At 38.3% G+C, this 17,518-nt stretch overlaps 1 protein-coding gene and 1 non-coding gene across 2 annotated transcripts in view; one reads left to right on the top strand and one right to left on the bottom strand.

The window, feature by feature from the left end:
* The window catches only part of MEIKIN (meiotic kinetochore factor), a 119,476-nt gene that overhangs the window by 19,654 nt on the left and 82,304 nt on the right, over positions 1-17,518 (bottom strand). The gene's annotated exons all lie outside the window — the stretch shown is intronic.
* LOC133063071 (U6 spliceosomal RNA) lies at positions 11,874-11,980 on the top strand. The gene has a single exon (XR_009694362.1). It is a non-coding gene; the product is annotated as a U6 spliceosomal RNA (small nuclear RNA).

Raw genomic sequence — 17,518 nt, 5'->3', positions numbered from 1 at the left:
ATATCTGATTCTCAACATCCGTGGTCCTAAAAACATCATTATGTGTATAATTTGATTGCAATTACAGTTAAAACTGCACTTGAGAATTTAACAGGAAGAAAAGAAGATGGGCAGAAAAATTAAAAAAGAGAGCTGTGATGTCAAGATGCTGGGATGTGTGTGATTATAACATGTGCAAACAAGTTTCACCATTTAAGTGCATTTTTTTTGGAAGGTGATCATCAATCATTTGATTGTTGAATAATGATTCTATGTAAGTAGGAACTGAATCCTTGGGTACAGCAAACATCTTTTATGTTGTAGGCTGAAATATAAAATGAGGAAATTAAGCCCAGAAATTTGCTTAAGTCCTATCATCAGTAGAACCAGTGCTAATATGCAAAGCTCAGATCTTAATTCTTTTCTTGGGGAAACATTTCTAACATTGACTGTCCCAGATCTTATTGAAATTCTTACCTATAGACCTCACTAGATTGTAAGCAATGTTCTTCTGAATCATTTCTGTGTAACCAGTACTCGACCTGGTCCCTGATACATAACAGGTACCCAATAAACGAACAAATGATTTCTATTCAACAGCAAAAAAAGAAAAATAGAAAACTATAAAATACTGATGAAAGTAATTAAAGATGACACAAACAGAAGGAGAGATATACCATATTCTTGGATTAGAAGAATCAATATTGTGAAAATGACTATAATACCCAAAGCAATCTATAGATTCAATGTAATCTCTTTCAAATTACCAATGGCATTTTTCACAGAATTACAATTTTTTTTTTACTATTTATATGGAAACACAAAAGACCATAAATAGCCAAAGCAATCTTGAGAAAGAGAAACAGAGCTGGAGGAATCAGGCTCCCTGACTTAAGACTATACTACAATAAAAAGCTATAGTAATAAAAACAATATGGAACTGGCACAAAATCAGAAATACAGATCAACAGAACAAGAGAGAAAGTTCAGAGATAAACCCATGGGCCTGATCTATGGTAAAGGAGGCAAGAATATACAATGGAGAAAAGACAGTCTCTTCAATAAGTGGTGTTCAGAAAACTGGACAGTTACATGTAAAAGAATGAAATTAGAACACTCTGTAGGGGCTTCCCTGGTGGATCAGTGATAAAAACCTTGACTGCCAATGCAGGAGACATGGGTTCAAACCCTGGTATGAGAAGATCCTACATGCTGTGGAGCAACTAAGCCCATGGGTCACAACTGTTGACCCTATGCTCTAGAGCCCAGGAACCAACTACTGAAGCCCATGCACCCTAGAGCCCGTGCTCTGCAGCAAAAGAAGCCTCCATAATGAGAAATCCACACACCACAACTACAGAGTAGCTCCTACTTACTGCAACTAGAGAAAACCCAGTACAGTCATAAATATATATATAATATATATATGTAAAATTAAAAAATAAAACTCCCTAACACCATACACAAAAATAAACTCAAAATGGATTAAAGACCTAAATGTAAGGCCAAAAACTATAAAACTCTTAAAATAAAACATAGGCAGAACATTCTCTGATATAAATTACAGCAAGATATTTTCCAATCCACCTCCTAGAGTAACAAAAATAAAACAAAAATAAACAAATGGGATCTAATTAAACTTAAAAGTTTCTGCATAGCAAAGGGAACCATAAACAAAACAAAAAGACAACTCTCAGAGTAGTAGAGAATATCTGCAAATGAAGCAACCAACAAGGGATTAATCTTCAAAATGTACAAATGGCTAATACAGCTAAATATTAAAAACAAACAACTCAATCAAAGTTAGAAGATCTAAAGAGACGTTTCTCCAAAGAAGACATATGGATGTTAAAAACCACATGAAAAGATGCTCAATATAACTAAGTATTAGAGAAGTGCAAATCAAAATTACAATGCAGTTATCACTTCCACTAGTCAGAATGATCAACATCATAAAATCTACAAACAAATGCTGGAGAGGGTGTGGAGAAAAGGAACTACAGTGTCCTACACTGTTGCTGGGTACAGCCACTAGGGAGAACAGTATGGAGGTTCCTCAAAAAACAAAACAAAACAAAAAAAAAAAAAAATAGAGGTACCATATGATCTAGCAACCCCACTCCTGGGCATATATCCAGAGAAAAACATAATTTGAAAAGATACACTCACCCCAATGTTCATTGCAGCACTATTTACAATAGCCAAAACATGGAAGCAACCTAAATGTCCATCAACAGAGGAATGGATAAAGAAGACATGATACATATATACAATGGAATGTTGCTGCTGCTGCTACTGCTAAGTCACTTCAGTCATGTCCAACTCTGTGCAACCCCATAGACGGCAGCCCACCAGGCTCCGCCGTCCCTGGGATTCTCCAGGCAAGAACAATGGAGTGGGTTGCCATTTCCTTCTCCAGTGCATGAAAGTGAAAAGTGAAAGTGAAGTTGTTCAGTCATGTCCGACTCTTTGCGACCCCATGGACTGCAGCCTACCAGGCTCCTCCATTCATGGGATTTTCCAGGCAAGAGTACTGGAGTGGGTTGCCATCGCCTTCTCCAATGGAATGTTACTTAGCCATCAAAAGAACAAAATACTGTAATGCCATTTGCAAGAACATGGATAGACCTAGAGATTGTCATACTGAATGAAGTAAGTTAAAGACAAATATAATATGGTTTCACTTATATGTGGAATCTAAAAAAAGAGTAAAAATGAATTTATCTATAAAACAGAAATATAGATATAGAAAATAAACATGATTACAATGGCTTCCCTTACAGCTCAGTTGGTAAATAATCTGCCTGCAGTGCAGGAGACCCAGGTTCGATCCCTGGGTTGGGAAGATACCCTGGAGAAGGAAATGGCAACCCACTCCAGCATCCTTGCCTGGAAAATCTCATGGACAGAGGAACCTGGTGGACTACAGTCCATGGGGTCACAAAGAGTCGGGCACTAGTGAGCAACTAACACACTAGGGGAGAAGACTGGGATTGACATATACACACTACTATATATAAAACAGAAAACTAATAAGGACTACTGTATAGAACAGGGAACTCTATTCAATACTCTGTAATGGCCTATATAGGAAAAGAATCTAAAAATGAGTGGATATACGTATAACATATTCACTGTGCTGTACACCTGGAACTATTCAATAACACAACATTGTAAATCAATTATACTCCAACAAAATTTTTTTTAATTAAATGGAGGAAGATATAACATGCTAACACTAATCAAAAAAAAAGTGGGAGTACTTATATTAATATCAGATAAAGAAGACTCCAAAGTAAGGAAAGTTATAAGGGTTAGAGTAACGCATTCCAGTTCAGTCGCTCAGTCGTGTCCGACTTTTTGCGACCCCATGAATCGCAGCATACCAGGCCTCCCTGTCCATCACCAACTCCCAGAATTTACTCAAGCTCAAGTTCATTGAGTTGGTGATGCCATCTGGCCATCTCATCCTCTGTCGTCCCCTTCTCCTCCTGCCCCCAATCTCTCCCAGCATCAGGGTCTTTTCCAATGAGTCAACTCTTCGCATGAGGTGGCCAAAGTATTGGAGTTTCAGTTTCAGCATCAGTCCTTCCAATGAATACCCAGGACTGATCTCCTTTAGGATGGACTGGTTGGATCGCCTTGCAGTCCAAGGGACTCTCAAGAGCCTTCTCCAACACCACAGTTCAAAAGCATCAATTTTTTGGCACTCAGCTTTCATCACAGTCCAACTCTCACATCCATACATGACCACGGGAAAAACCACAGCCTTGACTAGACGGAACTTTGTTGGCAAAGTAATGTCTCTGCTTTTTAATACGCTATCTAGGTTGGTCATAACTTTCCTTCCACGGAGTAAGCGTCTTTTCATTTTATGGCTGCAATCACCATCTGCAGTAATTCTGGAGCCCAAAAAAATAAAGTCTGTCACTGTTTCCCCATCTATTTCCCATGAAGTGATGGGACCAGATGCCATGATCTTAGCTTTCTGAATGTTGAGCTTTAAGCTAACTTTTTCACTCTCCTCTTTCACTTTCATCAAGAGGCTTTTTACCTAATGATAAATAAGTCAATTCCTCATGAAGACATAAAAAAATCTTAATGTGTATTTACCTAACAAAAGAGGATCAAACATCATGAGGAAAAATGGATAGAACAGAAAGGAGAAATGGATAAATCCACTATACTACTTGGTGATTAAAATCCTCTCTCAGAAATAGATCCAGCATGCAGAAAATAAGTAAAGCCATAGTTGAACTCAATAGCACCATTAATCAACTGGATACAATAAACATCTACAGACTATTTCATCCAACATCAGCAGGTTGAACATTTTTATCAAGTTCACATGGAATATTTGCCAAGATAAATCACATTCAAGGCAATTTTAAACTTGTTAAAATGATAGAAATCATACAGTATGTACTAACAGACAGCAATGGAATGAATCCAGAAATCAGTAACAGAAAGACAGCTGAAAAATTCTCAAATACCTAAGAGATTAAATAACACATTTATAAATAATACACAGGTCAAATAAGAAATCTCAAGAAATATTTTATGAAAACACAACGTACCAAAATTTGTGGGATACAGCAAAAGCGGTACTTAGAGGGAAAGTGATAGCATTAAATATTCATGTCAGAAAAGAAGAAAGACATAAAAAAAAGAATCTATGTTTCCACCTAGGAAAATAGAAAGAAAAAAAGACCAAATTAAATCCAAAGTAAGTAGAATAAAAGAGATAAAAATTAAAGCAAAAAACTCCCAATGAAATTGAAAAGAGAAAAGCAATAGAGAAAATGAAGAAAAAAACAAAACAAAACAAAAACTAGTTCTTTGGAAAGGTCAACAAAATTGATAAGCTATATAGGTTAATGAGGAAAAAAAGAATTGACACAAATTATTACTATCAAAAATGAAAGAGAAGACAGCACTACAATACAGCCCACAAAATTTAAAATGATGAGAAAGGAATACTGTGAACAACTTTATGCCTACACATTTGATAACTCAGATAAAATGGACCAGTTTCTTGAAAGGTACAATCTTCCAATGATAGCACACGAGAAAAAACAGATGACCTGGATAGAGCATATCTATTAAAGATACTGAATCTATAAGTAACAACCTTACAAAACAGAAAGCATCAGGCCCAGATGAGTTCGATGGTGAATTACACCAAATATTTAAGGAATAAAATATACCAATTCTCTACAATCTTTATCAGAGGACAGAAGCAGAGGGGACACTTCCCAACTTATTCTCCAAGGCCAGTATAATCCTAAAGCATGCAAGCTCAGTTGCTCAGTTGTGTCGAACAGCTCTGTTAATGTGATGCTGCTGTTGTTTAGTCACTAAATCATGTCTGACTCTTTGAGACCCCATGGACTGTGGTCCGCCAGGTTCCTCTGTCCATGGGATTTCCCAGGCAAGAATACTGGAGTGGGATGCCATTTCCTTCTCCAGGGAATCTTCCCAACCCAGGGGTTGAACATGTGTCTCTTGCACTGGCAGGCGGATTCTTTACCACTGAGCCATGAGGGATACCCATAATCCTAATACCAACACTAAAAAAAGACATTACAAGTAAGAAAACTATAGACCAATGTCTCTCACATAGATGCAAAAATCTTCAGCAAAATATTAACAAATCAAGTGAAACAATATATAAGAAGAGTTATACATCAAGACCAAGAGGGATTTAACCCAGGTATGCAAGGCCAGCTCATCATTTAAAAATCAATTAATGGAATCTATCACATTAACAGGCTTCCCTGCTGGCTCAGTGGTAAGAATCCACCTGCCAATGAAGGAAATGTGGGTTCAATCTCTGGGTCAGGAAGATCCCCTGGAGAATGAAATGGCAACCTACTCTAGTATTCTTGCCTGGGAAATCCCATGGACAGAGGACCTGGCAAGCTACAGTCCATGGTGTTGCAAAAGAGTTGGACATGCCTCAGTGACTAAATAACAGCATCACATTAATAGACTAAGGAAGAAAAACCACATAACCATATCAATAGATGCAGAAAAGCACTTGACAAAATACAATACTCATTTATGATTAAAACTAGGAATAGAGGGGAACTTCAACTTGCTATTAATAAATAACATCTATTAATATTAAAAAAAAAAAACCTATAGCTAACATCATGCTTAATGATGAAAAACTTGAACCTTTCCCACTAAGATCAGGTACAAGGCAAGAATGTTCCCTCTTAACATTGTTTTTCAACATCATACTGGAAGTCTTTGCTAACGCAATAAGACAAGAAAGAAAATAAATAGAGTGTAAAGAAGGAATGAAACTGTCATTATTTACAGATGACAGAATTATCTATGTAGAAAATCCAAAAGAGTCAACAACAATAAAAACTCCTGGAGCTAATAAGCAATTATAGCAAGGTTGCAGGATACAAAGTTAATATAAAAAAATCAACTGCTTTCTTATATAACAACAATGGAGAACTGGAATTTGAAATTAAAAACACATTACCAATTATATTAGCATGCCCAAAATGAATTATTTAGGTATAAATCTAACAAAATATGTATAAGATCTACATGAGAAAAACTATAAAACTGTGATAAAAGATATTAAAAAAGAATGAAATAAATGGAGATATATCCCATAGTCACACATGACTCAATGTTGTCAAAATGGCAGTTATTCCCAACTGAATCTGTAGATTCAGCACAATCCCCCCAAAAAGCTCAGCAAGTTATTTTGTGAATATTGAAAAACTGATTGAAGAGGCAAAAGACCCAAAATACAGAACACAATATTGAAGAAGAACAAAGTCAGAGGACTTTAAGACTTAATTATAAAGTCTTTATAATAACTTTAAGTTATCATAAAGCTAGAGTAATCAAGAGAGTGTGATATTCGCAAAAAAAAAAAAAAAAAAGAAAAGAAAAAAGGACAAACAGATCAATGGAACAGGAGAACCCAGAAACAGACATTCATATATACTCAACTGATTTTTGACAAAGGAGCAGAGGCAATACAATAAAGCAAAATAGTCTATTCAACAAATGGTGTCAGTACAATGGACATCCACCTACAAAAAAAAAAAAAAATTGAATATAGACACAGACCTTATAACCTTCACAAAAATTAACTCAAAATGGATCAGAGGTCTAACTGTAAAATGCAAAACTACGAAACACTCTAAACATAACATAGGGGAAAACCTAGAAGATCCTGGGTGTGGTAATGTCTTTTTTTGATTAACATCTTTTTAGATATCAAAGACATGATCCATGAAAGAAATCATTGATAAGCTAGATTTACTTAACATTTAAAGCTTCTGCTTTGCAAAAGGGTATATCAAGAGAATTAGAAAAAAAGGCACAAGCTAGAAGAAAATATTTTTTAAAGATACATTTGATAAAGGACTGTTACCCAAAATATACAAAGAACTGTTAACAGTAAGAAACAGCACAATTTAAAAATGGGCCAAAGACCTTAACAAACACCTCACCAAAGAAGATATACAGATGGCAAGTAAGCATATGAAAGGATGCCCATATTTCCACATCAGGGATATGCAAATTAAGACAACAGTGAGATGCCACTACACACCTATTAGAATGGCTAAACTCTAAGACATCAAAAACAGTATATGTTGATGACGATGTGGCGCAAGATTAACTCTCATTCTTTGTTGGTGGGCCTGAAAAATGGTATAGCCATTTGGTGTTTTTTTTAAAAAATTAAACATACACTTACCATTTGAGCTAGCAATTTTACTCCATAGTATTTATCCAAATCATTTGAAAACTTATGTTTACACAAAAATCTGCACATGGGGACTTCCTTGGTGGTCCAGTGGCTAAGACTCCACACTACCAATGCAGAGGACCCAGTAAGGGAACTAAATCCCACATGCCGGAGGCGGTCCTAAGATGGCAGAGGAAAAGGATGGGGAGGCCACTTTCTCCCCCACAAATTCACCAAAAGATCACTTGAACGCTGAGCAAATTCCACAAAAGAACTTCTGAATGCTGGTGGAGGACACCAGGCACCCAGAAAGGCAGCCCATTGTCTTCGAAAGGAGGTAGGACAAAATATAAAAGATAAAAAGAGAGACAAAAGAGTAGGGATGGAGACCCGTCCCAGGGAGGGAGTTGTGAAAGAGGAGAAGTTTCCAAACACCAGGAAACCCTCTCACCAGCGGGTCTGTAGTGATTTTTGGAATCTCAGAGGGCAACATAACCAGGAGGAAAAAATAAATAAATAAACCCCACAGATTATGCACCTAACCACAACTCCCATTGGAGAAGTAGCCCAGACGCTCGAGTCCACTAACAGTAAGCGGAGGCTGAACAGGGAGGTGCGGGCTGCATTGCTTAGGGTAAGGATAGGGCCTGAATGCCCTGAGGACAATCTGAGGGAGCTAATGTGAGATGGCAACCCAAACTGTGGGATAGCCAGAGAGAGAGAATAAAAAAAGAGAGAGAGAGAGAGAGAGAACTTTCCTGTGAAAAGCTCTAACCTAAGGCACTGCCGGGCCGCTCACAGAACAAAGAACTGAGCAAATACCAGAGGAGAGCTAGCTGGCTGCGGACCAGCCCATCCCCACCGGAGGCAGAAAGGCAAGCAGGTGACAGCCAGAGCCAGAATGCGAGGGGCAATCTCAGCCCCAGAGACCGCATCCTCTTCCAAACTGCGAGCAGTCTCCCAGTTGCTAACCAAGTCTTCCTGGGATCCTGGACGGTTGACATCCAACAGGAGGCTTGTAGCCAGAGATCAACTGCCCAGAGGAGACACATGGCACACCTGAGACAGCGCTCCTGTTGCGTACCCAGGAAACTGAGCAGCTGGGACCACGGAGGTGATAAGACACACTGCCCACCTGAGGAGAGTGTGCTCACCAAGCACCTGGTCACCTGAGCTGCTCAGACCTGGGAAGGGCACAAAACGCAGGCCCAACTGAGTCTGTGCCTTTGTGTAGTACCCAAGAACCTGAACCTGAGTGGCTTAGACCTGGGAAGTGCAGGCAATCCAGGGCCCACTTTAGACAGTTCCCCTGCAGAGCAACCAGGAGCCTGAGCAGTGTAGACCAGGAAAGCACACACGCTGGGAGTTGGGTGGGGGAGCAAAGCCAGTGTGGCCCAGACACTGCGAGCACTCCCCACACACGCCAGTGATACTTGTCTGTAGTGTTCCTCCCTCCCCACAGCACAACTGAACAAGTGAGCCTAAATAAGTGACCACCTTCACCCCCTTGTGTCAGGGACACTGAAGAGACTTGCAAATAGAAGAAGCCAAAATAAACAGAGGGAACCGCTTTGGAAGTAATAGGTGCAATAGATTAAAACCATGTAGTTAGTACCGACTACACTGGAAGGAGCCTATAGACCTCGAGAAGAAGTATAAGCTGGAAATACCTGAAACTGAACTGACCCCACACTGCCCACAACAATTCCAGAGAAATTCCCAGATATATTTAACTATTACCATTTTTTAAATTAAAAAAATTTTTTAAATTTTAAGTCATTTATTTCTCCTTTAATTTTCATTTTATAAACTACTATTACCTTGCCAAAAAAAGACCCTATCTGTAAAGTAAATTTCACATATATTTTTTCATAATTTTTGTGATTTTTTTTAATATTGTATTTTTGAGAGTCTAACCTCTACTCTAGATTTTTAATCTTTGCTTTTTGGTATTTGTTATCAATTTTGTACCTTTAAGAATCCAATCTTCAGCACCCATTTTTACCTAGGAGTGTGATTACTGGCTTGATTGCCCTCTCCCCCTTTTGACTCTCCTTTTCCTCCCCCAGGCCACCTCTATCTCCTCCCACCCCCATCTCTTCTCTACCCAACTCTGTGAATCTCTTTGGGTATTCTTGGCTATGGAGAACACTTAGGGAACTGATTACTGCCTAGATTTGTCTCTCTCCTTTTGACTCCCCCTCTTCTCCTCCTGGTCACCTCTATCTCCTTCCTCCCTCTTCTCTTCTGTATATAACTCTGTGAACCTCTCTGGGTGTTCCGGGCTGTGGAGAGCACATAGGGAATTGATTACTGGCTAGATTGCTCTCTCCCCTTTTGATTCCCCCTCTTCTCCTCAGGGTCACCTCTATCTCCCTCCTCCGTCTTCTCTTCTCCATGTAACTTTGCAAACCTCTCTGGGTGTCCCTCACTGTGGAGAATCTTTTCTCCATTAACCTAGATGTTTTATCATTGGTGCAGTATGCATGGAGAAGATTTGAGGCTACTGTAAGAATAAGACTGAAAACCAGAGGCAGGAGGCTTAAATCCAAAACTTGAGAACACCAGAAAACTCCTGACTCCAGGGAATATTAATCAACAAGAGCTCATCCAAAAGCCTCCATATCTACACTGAAACCAAGCTCCACCCAAAAGCCAACAAGTTCCAGAGCAAGACATACCATGCTAATTCTCCAGCAACACAGGAACATAACTCTGAGCATTAATATACCAGCTGCCCAAAGTCACAACAAACCCACAGACACCTCAAAGCTCACTACTAGATACTTCATTGCACTCCAGAGAGAAGAGATCCAGCTCTACCCACCAGAACACTGAGGCAAGCTTTCCTAACCAGGAAACCTTGACAAGCCACTCACCCAACCCCACCCACAGAGAGGAACCTCAACAATAAACAGGAACCACCCACTTCCAGCATACAGAAAGGCCACCCCAAACACAGCAATCTAAAGAAGATGAAAAGGCAGAGATATACTCAGCAGGTAAAGGAACATGATAAATGCCCACCAAACCAACAAAAGAGGAGGGAGTCTACCTGAAAAAGAATTCAGAATAATGATAGTAAAAATGATCCAAAATCTCGAAAACAAAATGGAGTTACAGATAAATAGTCTGGAGACAAGGATTGAGAAAATTCAAGAAATGTTTAACAAGGACCTAGAAGAAATAAAAAAGAGTCAATCAATAATGAATAATGCAATAACTGAGATCAAAAACACTTCGGAGGGAACCAACAGTAGAATAACTGAGGCAGAAGATAGGATAAGTGACGTGGAAGATAGAATGGCAGAAATAAATGAAGCAGAGAGTAAAAAAGAAAAAAGAATGAAAAGAAATGAAGACAACCTCAGAGACCTCAGGGACAATGTCAAATGCCCCAACATTCGAATCATAGGAGTCCCAGAAGAAGAAGACAAAAAGAAAGGCCATGAGAAAATACTAGAGGAGAAACTTCTTTTAGGGAAGAAAACTTCCCTAAAATGGGGAAGGAAATAGCCACCCAAGTCCAAGAAACCAGAGAGTCCTAAACATGATAAACCCAAGATGAAACATCCCAAGACACATATTAATCAAATTAATGAAGATCAAACACAAAGAACAAATATTAAAAGCAGCAAGGGAAAAACAACAAATAACACACAAGGGGATTCCCATAAGGGTAACAGCTTATCTTTCAACAGAAACTCTTCATGCCAGAAGGGAATGGCAGGACATACTTAAAGTGATGAAAGAGAAAACTTACAACTCAGATTACTGTACCCAGCAAGGATCTCATTCAAATATGAAGGAGAAAGCAAAAGCTTTACAGACTTACAAAAGCTCAGAGAATCTGGCACCACCAAACCAGCTCTTCAACAAATGTTAAAGGATCTTCTCTAGACAGGAAACACAGAAAAAAGTGTATAAACTCGAACCCAAAACAATAAAGTAAATGGCAACAGGATCATACTTACGAATGATTACCTTAAATGTAAATGGATTGAATGCCCCAACGAAAAGACAAAGATTGGCTGAGTGGATACAAAAACAAGACCCCTATATATGCTGTCTACAAGAGACCCACCTCAAAATAAGGGACACATACAGACTGAAAGTGAAGGTCTGGAAAAAGATATTTCACACAAATGGAGACTAAAAGAAAGCAGGAGTGCTCGCTTCGGCAGCACATATACTAAAATTGGAACGATACAGAGAAGATTAGCATGGCCCCTGCGCAAGGATGACACGCAAATTCGTGAAGCGTTCCATATTTTTTTGAAAAAAAAAAAGAAAAAGAAAAAAAAAAAAAAAGAAAGCAGGAGTAGCAATACTCATGGCAAATAAAATAGGCTTTGAAATAAAGGCTGTCAAAAGAGACAAAGAAGGACACTACATAATGATCAAAAGATCAATCCAAGAAGAAGATATAACAATTATAAATATATATGAACCCAACATAGGAGCACTGCAACACATAAGGCAAATGCTAACAAGTATGAAAGGGGAAATTAACAGTAACACAATAATAGTTGGAGACTTTAATACCCCACTCACACCTATGGATAGATCAACTAAACAGAAAATTAGCAAGGAAACACAAACTTTAAATGACACAATGGACCAGTTAGACCTAACTGATATCTATACGACATTTCATCCCACAACAATGGATTTCACCTATTTCTCAAGTGCACAAAGAAACTTCTCCAGGATAGATCACATCCTGGGCCATAAATCTAGCCTTGGTAAATTCAAAAAAATTGAAATCATTCCAAGCATCTTTTCTGATCACAATGTGGTAAGATTAAATGTCAACTACAGGAAAAAAACTATTAAAAATACAAACATATGAAGGCTAAACAACACACTTCTGAATAACCAACAAATCACAGAAGAAATTTTAAAAAGAAATCAAAATATGCATAGAAATGAATGAAAATGAAAACACAACAACCCCAAAACTATCAGTTCAGTTCGGTTTTGTCTCTCAGTCGTGTCCGACTCCTTGTGACCCCATGAACCGCAGCACGCCAGGCCTCCCTGTGCATCACCACCTCCCAGAGTTTACCTAAACTCATGCCCACGGAGTAGGTGATGCCATCGAACCATCTCATCCTCTGTCATCCCCTTCTCCTCCTGCCCTCAATCTTTCCCAGCATCAGGGTCTTTTCCAATGAGTCAACTCTTTGCATGAGGTGGCCAAAGTATTGGAGTTTCAGCTTCAGCATCAGTCCTTCCAATGAACACCCAGGAATGATCTCCTTTAGGATGAACTGGTTGGATCTCCTTGCAGTCCAAGGGACTCTCAAGAGTCTTCTCCAACACCACAGTTCAAAAGCATCAATTCTTTGGTGCTCAGCTTTCTTTATAGTCCAACTCTCACACCCATACATGACCACGGGAAAAACCATAGCCTTGACTAGATGGACCTTTGTTGGCAAAGTAATGTCTCTGCTTTTTAATATGCTGTCTACGTTGGTCATAACTTTCCTTTCAAGGAGTAAGCATCTTTTCATTTCATGGCTGCAGTCACCATCTGCAGTGATTTTGGAGCCCCCAAAAATAAAGTCTGTCACTGTTTCCACTGTTTCCCCATCTATTTGCCATGAAGTGATGGGACCGGATGCCAAGATCTTAGTTTTCTGAATGTTGAGCTTTAAGCCAACTTTTTCACTCTCCTCTTTCACTTTCATCAAGAGGCTATTTAGTTCTGCTTCACTTTCTGCCATAAGGGTGGTGTCATCTGCATATCTGAGGTTATTGATATTTCTCCTGGCAATCTTGATTCCAGCTTGTGCTTCCTTCAGCCCAGCGTTTCTCATGATGTACTTTGCATATAAGTTAAATAAGCAGGGTGACAATATACAGCCTTGACGTACTCCTTTTTGTATTTGGAACCAGTTTGTTGTTCCATGTCCAGTTCTAACTGTTGCTTCCTGACCTGCATACAGGTGTCTCAAGAAGCAGATCAGGTGGTCTTGTATTCCCATCTCTTTAAGAATTTTCCACAGTTTATTGTGACCCACACAGTCAAAGGCTTTGGCATAGTCAATCAAGCAGAAATAGATGTTTTTCTGGAACTCTCTTGCTTTTTTGATGATCCAAAACCTATGGGACTCAGTAAAAGCAGTGCTAAGGGGAAGGTTCATAGCAACACAAGCTTATCTCAAGAAACAAGGGAAAAGTCAAATAAATAACCTAACTCTACAGCTAAAACAACTAAAAAAGGAAGAAATGAAGAACCCCAGGGTTAGCAGAAGGAAAGAAAGCAAAAAAATTAGGGCAGAAATAAATGAAAAAGAAACAAAGAGACCATAGCAAAAATCAACAAAGCTAAAAGCTGGTTCTTTGAGAAGATAAATAAAAGAGACAAACCATTAGTCAGACTCATCAAGAAAAAAAAAAAAAGCATCAAATCAACAAAATTAGAAATGAAAATGGAGAAATCACAACAGACAACACAGAAATACAAAGGATCATGAGAGACTACTATCAGCAACTATATGCCAATAAAATGGACAACTTGGAAGAAATGGACAAATTCTTAGAAAAGGATAACTTTCCAAACTGAACCAGGAAGAAATAGAAAATCTTAACAGACCCATCTCAGGCACAGAAATCGAAACGGTAATCAGAAATCTTCCAGCAAACAAAAGCTCAGGACCAAACGGTTTCACAGCTGAATTCTACCAAAAATTTAGAGAAGAGCTAACACCTATCCTAGTCATACTCTTCCAGAAAATTGCAGGGGAAGGTAAACTTCCAAACTCATTCTATGAGGCCACCATCACCCTAATACCAAAATCAGACAAAGATGCCACAAAAAAAAAACTACAGGCCAATATCACTGATGAACATAGATGCAATAATCCTCAACAAAATTCTAGCAAACAGAATCCAACAACATATTAAAATGATCATACATCATGATGAAGGGTGCTTTATCCCAGGGATGCAAGGATTCTTTACTATCTGCAAATCAATCAATGTGACACACCACATTAATAAACTCAAAGACAAAAATCATATGGTTATCTCAATAGATGCAGAGAAAGCCTTTGACAAAATTCAACATCAATTTATGATAAAAAAAAAAACCCCTCTAGAAAGCAGGACTAGAAGGAACATAACTTAACATAATAAAAGCCATATATGATAAATCCACAACAAACATTATCCTCAATGGTGAAAAATTGAAAGCATTTCCCCTAAAGTCAGGAACAAGACAAGGGTGCCCACTCTCACCACTACTATTCAACATAGTTTTGGAAGTTTGAGCCACAGCAGTCAGAGAAGAAAAAGAAATAAAAGAGTCCAGATTGGAAAAGAAGAAGTAAAACTCTCACTGTTTGCAGATGACATGATCCTCTATATAGAAAACTCTACAAGAATCCACCAGAGAATTACTAGAGCTAATCAGTGAATATAGAAAAGTTGCAGGATATAAAGATAACACACAGAAATCCCTTGCATTCCTATACACTAACAATGAGAAAACAGAATGAGAAATTAAGGAAACAATTCCATTCACCATTGCAATGAAAAGAATAAAACACTTAGGAATAAATCTACCTAAAGAAACGAAAGACCTATATATAGAAAACTATAAAACACTGATGAAAGAAATCAAACAGGACACAAATAGATGGAGAAATATCCCACATTCATGGGTCAGAAGAATTAATATAGTGAACATGAGTATACTATCCCAAAGCAATCTATAGATTCAATGCAATCCCTATCAAGCTACCAATGGTATTTTTCAGAGAACTAGAACAAATAATTTCACAATTTGTATGGAAATACAAAAAACCTCGAATAGCCAACACAATCTTGAGAGTGAAGAGTGGAACTGGAGGAATAAACTTGCCTGACTTCAGACTATACTACAAAGTTACAGTCATCAACACAGTATGTTACTGGCACAAAGACAGAAATATAGATCACTGGAACAAAATAGAAAGCCCAGAGATAAATCCATGCACCTGTGGACACCTTATCTTTGGCAAAGGAGGCAAGAATATACAATGGAGAAAAGACAATCTCTTTAACAAGTGGTGCTGGGAAAACTGGTCAACCACTTGTAAAAGAATGAAACTAGAACACTTTCTAACACCATACACAAAAATAAACTCAAAATGGATTAAAGATCTAAATGTAAGACCAGAAACTATAAAACTCCTAGAGGAGAACATAGGCAAAACACTCTCCGACATAAATCACAGCAGGATCCTCTATGACCCACCTCCCAGAGTATTGGAAATAAAAGCAAAACTAAACAAATGGGACCTAATGAAACTTAAAAGCTTTTGCACAACAAAGGAAACTATAAGTAAGGTGAAAAGACAGCCTTCAGAATGGGAGAAAATAATCTCAAATGAAGCAACAGACAAAGAATTAATCTCAAAAATATACAAGCAACTCCTGCTTCTCAATTCCAGAAAAATAAATGACCCAATCAAAAGACAGGCCAAAGAACTAAACAGAGATTTCTCCAAAGAAGACATACAGATGGCTAACAAACACATGAAAAGATGTTCAATATCACTCATTATCAGAGAAATGCAAATCAAAACCACAATGAGGAACCATCTCACACCAGTTAGAATAGCTGCTATCAAAAAGTCTACAAACAATAAATGCTAGAGAGGGTGTGGAGAAAAGGAAACCCTCTTACACTGTTAGTGGGATTGCAAACTAGTATAGCCACTATGGAGAACAGTGTGGAGATTCCTTAGAAAACTGGAAATAGAACTGGCATATGATCCAGCAATCCCACTGCTGGGCATACACACTGAGGAAACCAGAATTGAAAGAGACAAGTATACCCCAATGTCCATCGCAGCACTGTTTACAATAGCTAGGACATAGAAGCAACCTAGATGTCCACTGGCAGATGAATGGATAAGAAAGCCATGGTACATATACACAATGGAATACTACTGAGCCATTAAAAAGAATGCATTTGAATCAGTTCTAATGAGGTGAATGAAACTGGAGCCTATTATACAAAGTGAAGTAAGTCAGAAAGAAAAACACCAATACAGTATACTAATGCATGTATATGGAATTTAGAAAGATGATAATGATGACCCTCTATGCGAGACAGCAAAAGAGACACAGATGTAAAGAATAGTCTTTAGGACTCTGTGGGAAAAGGTGAGGGTGGGATGATTTGAGAGAATAGCACTGAAACATGTATATTATCATATGTGAAACAGATCGCCAGTCCAGGTTCAATGCATGAGATAGGGTGCTCAGGGCTGGTGCACTGGGATGACCATGAGGGATGGGATGGGGAGGGAGGTGGGAAGGGAGCTCAGAATGGGCAACACATGTATACCCATGGCTGATTCATGTCAATGTATGGCAAAAACCACTACAATATTGTAAAGTAATTAGCCTCCAATTAAAATAAATAAATTAATTTTAAAATAAATAAATAAATCCCACATGCCACAACTACAGATCCCACATGTTGCAACTATTAAGATCCTTCATTCCACAATGAAGATTGAAGATCCCACATGCTGCAACTAAGACCTAGCACAGTCAAACAAATAAATTAATTTTAACAACCTGCACATTGATATTAAAAGGAGCTTCATTCTTAATTGCCAAAATCTGGAAGTAATCAAGATGTCTTTCCATAGGTGAGTGGATAAACATCCAGACAATGGGATATTATTCAGCCCTAAAAAGAAATGAACTATTAAGCCTAGAAAAGACATGGAAGAACCTGAAATACACACTAATAAGTGAAACGAGCCATACAGAAAAGGCTATACATACTGTAGGACTGCAACTATACGA

Source organism: Dama dama, chromosome 9, assembly GCF_033118175.1.
Source record: "Dama dama isolate Ldn47 chromosome 9, ASM3311817v1, whole genome shotgun sequence".
Lineage (NCBI taxonomy): Eukaryota > Metazoa > Chordata > Mammalia > Artiodactyla > Cervidae > Dama > Dama dama.
Note: the sequence above shows the minus strand (reverse complement) of the source record. Positions and strands in the feature narration are given on the sequence as shown.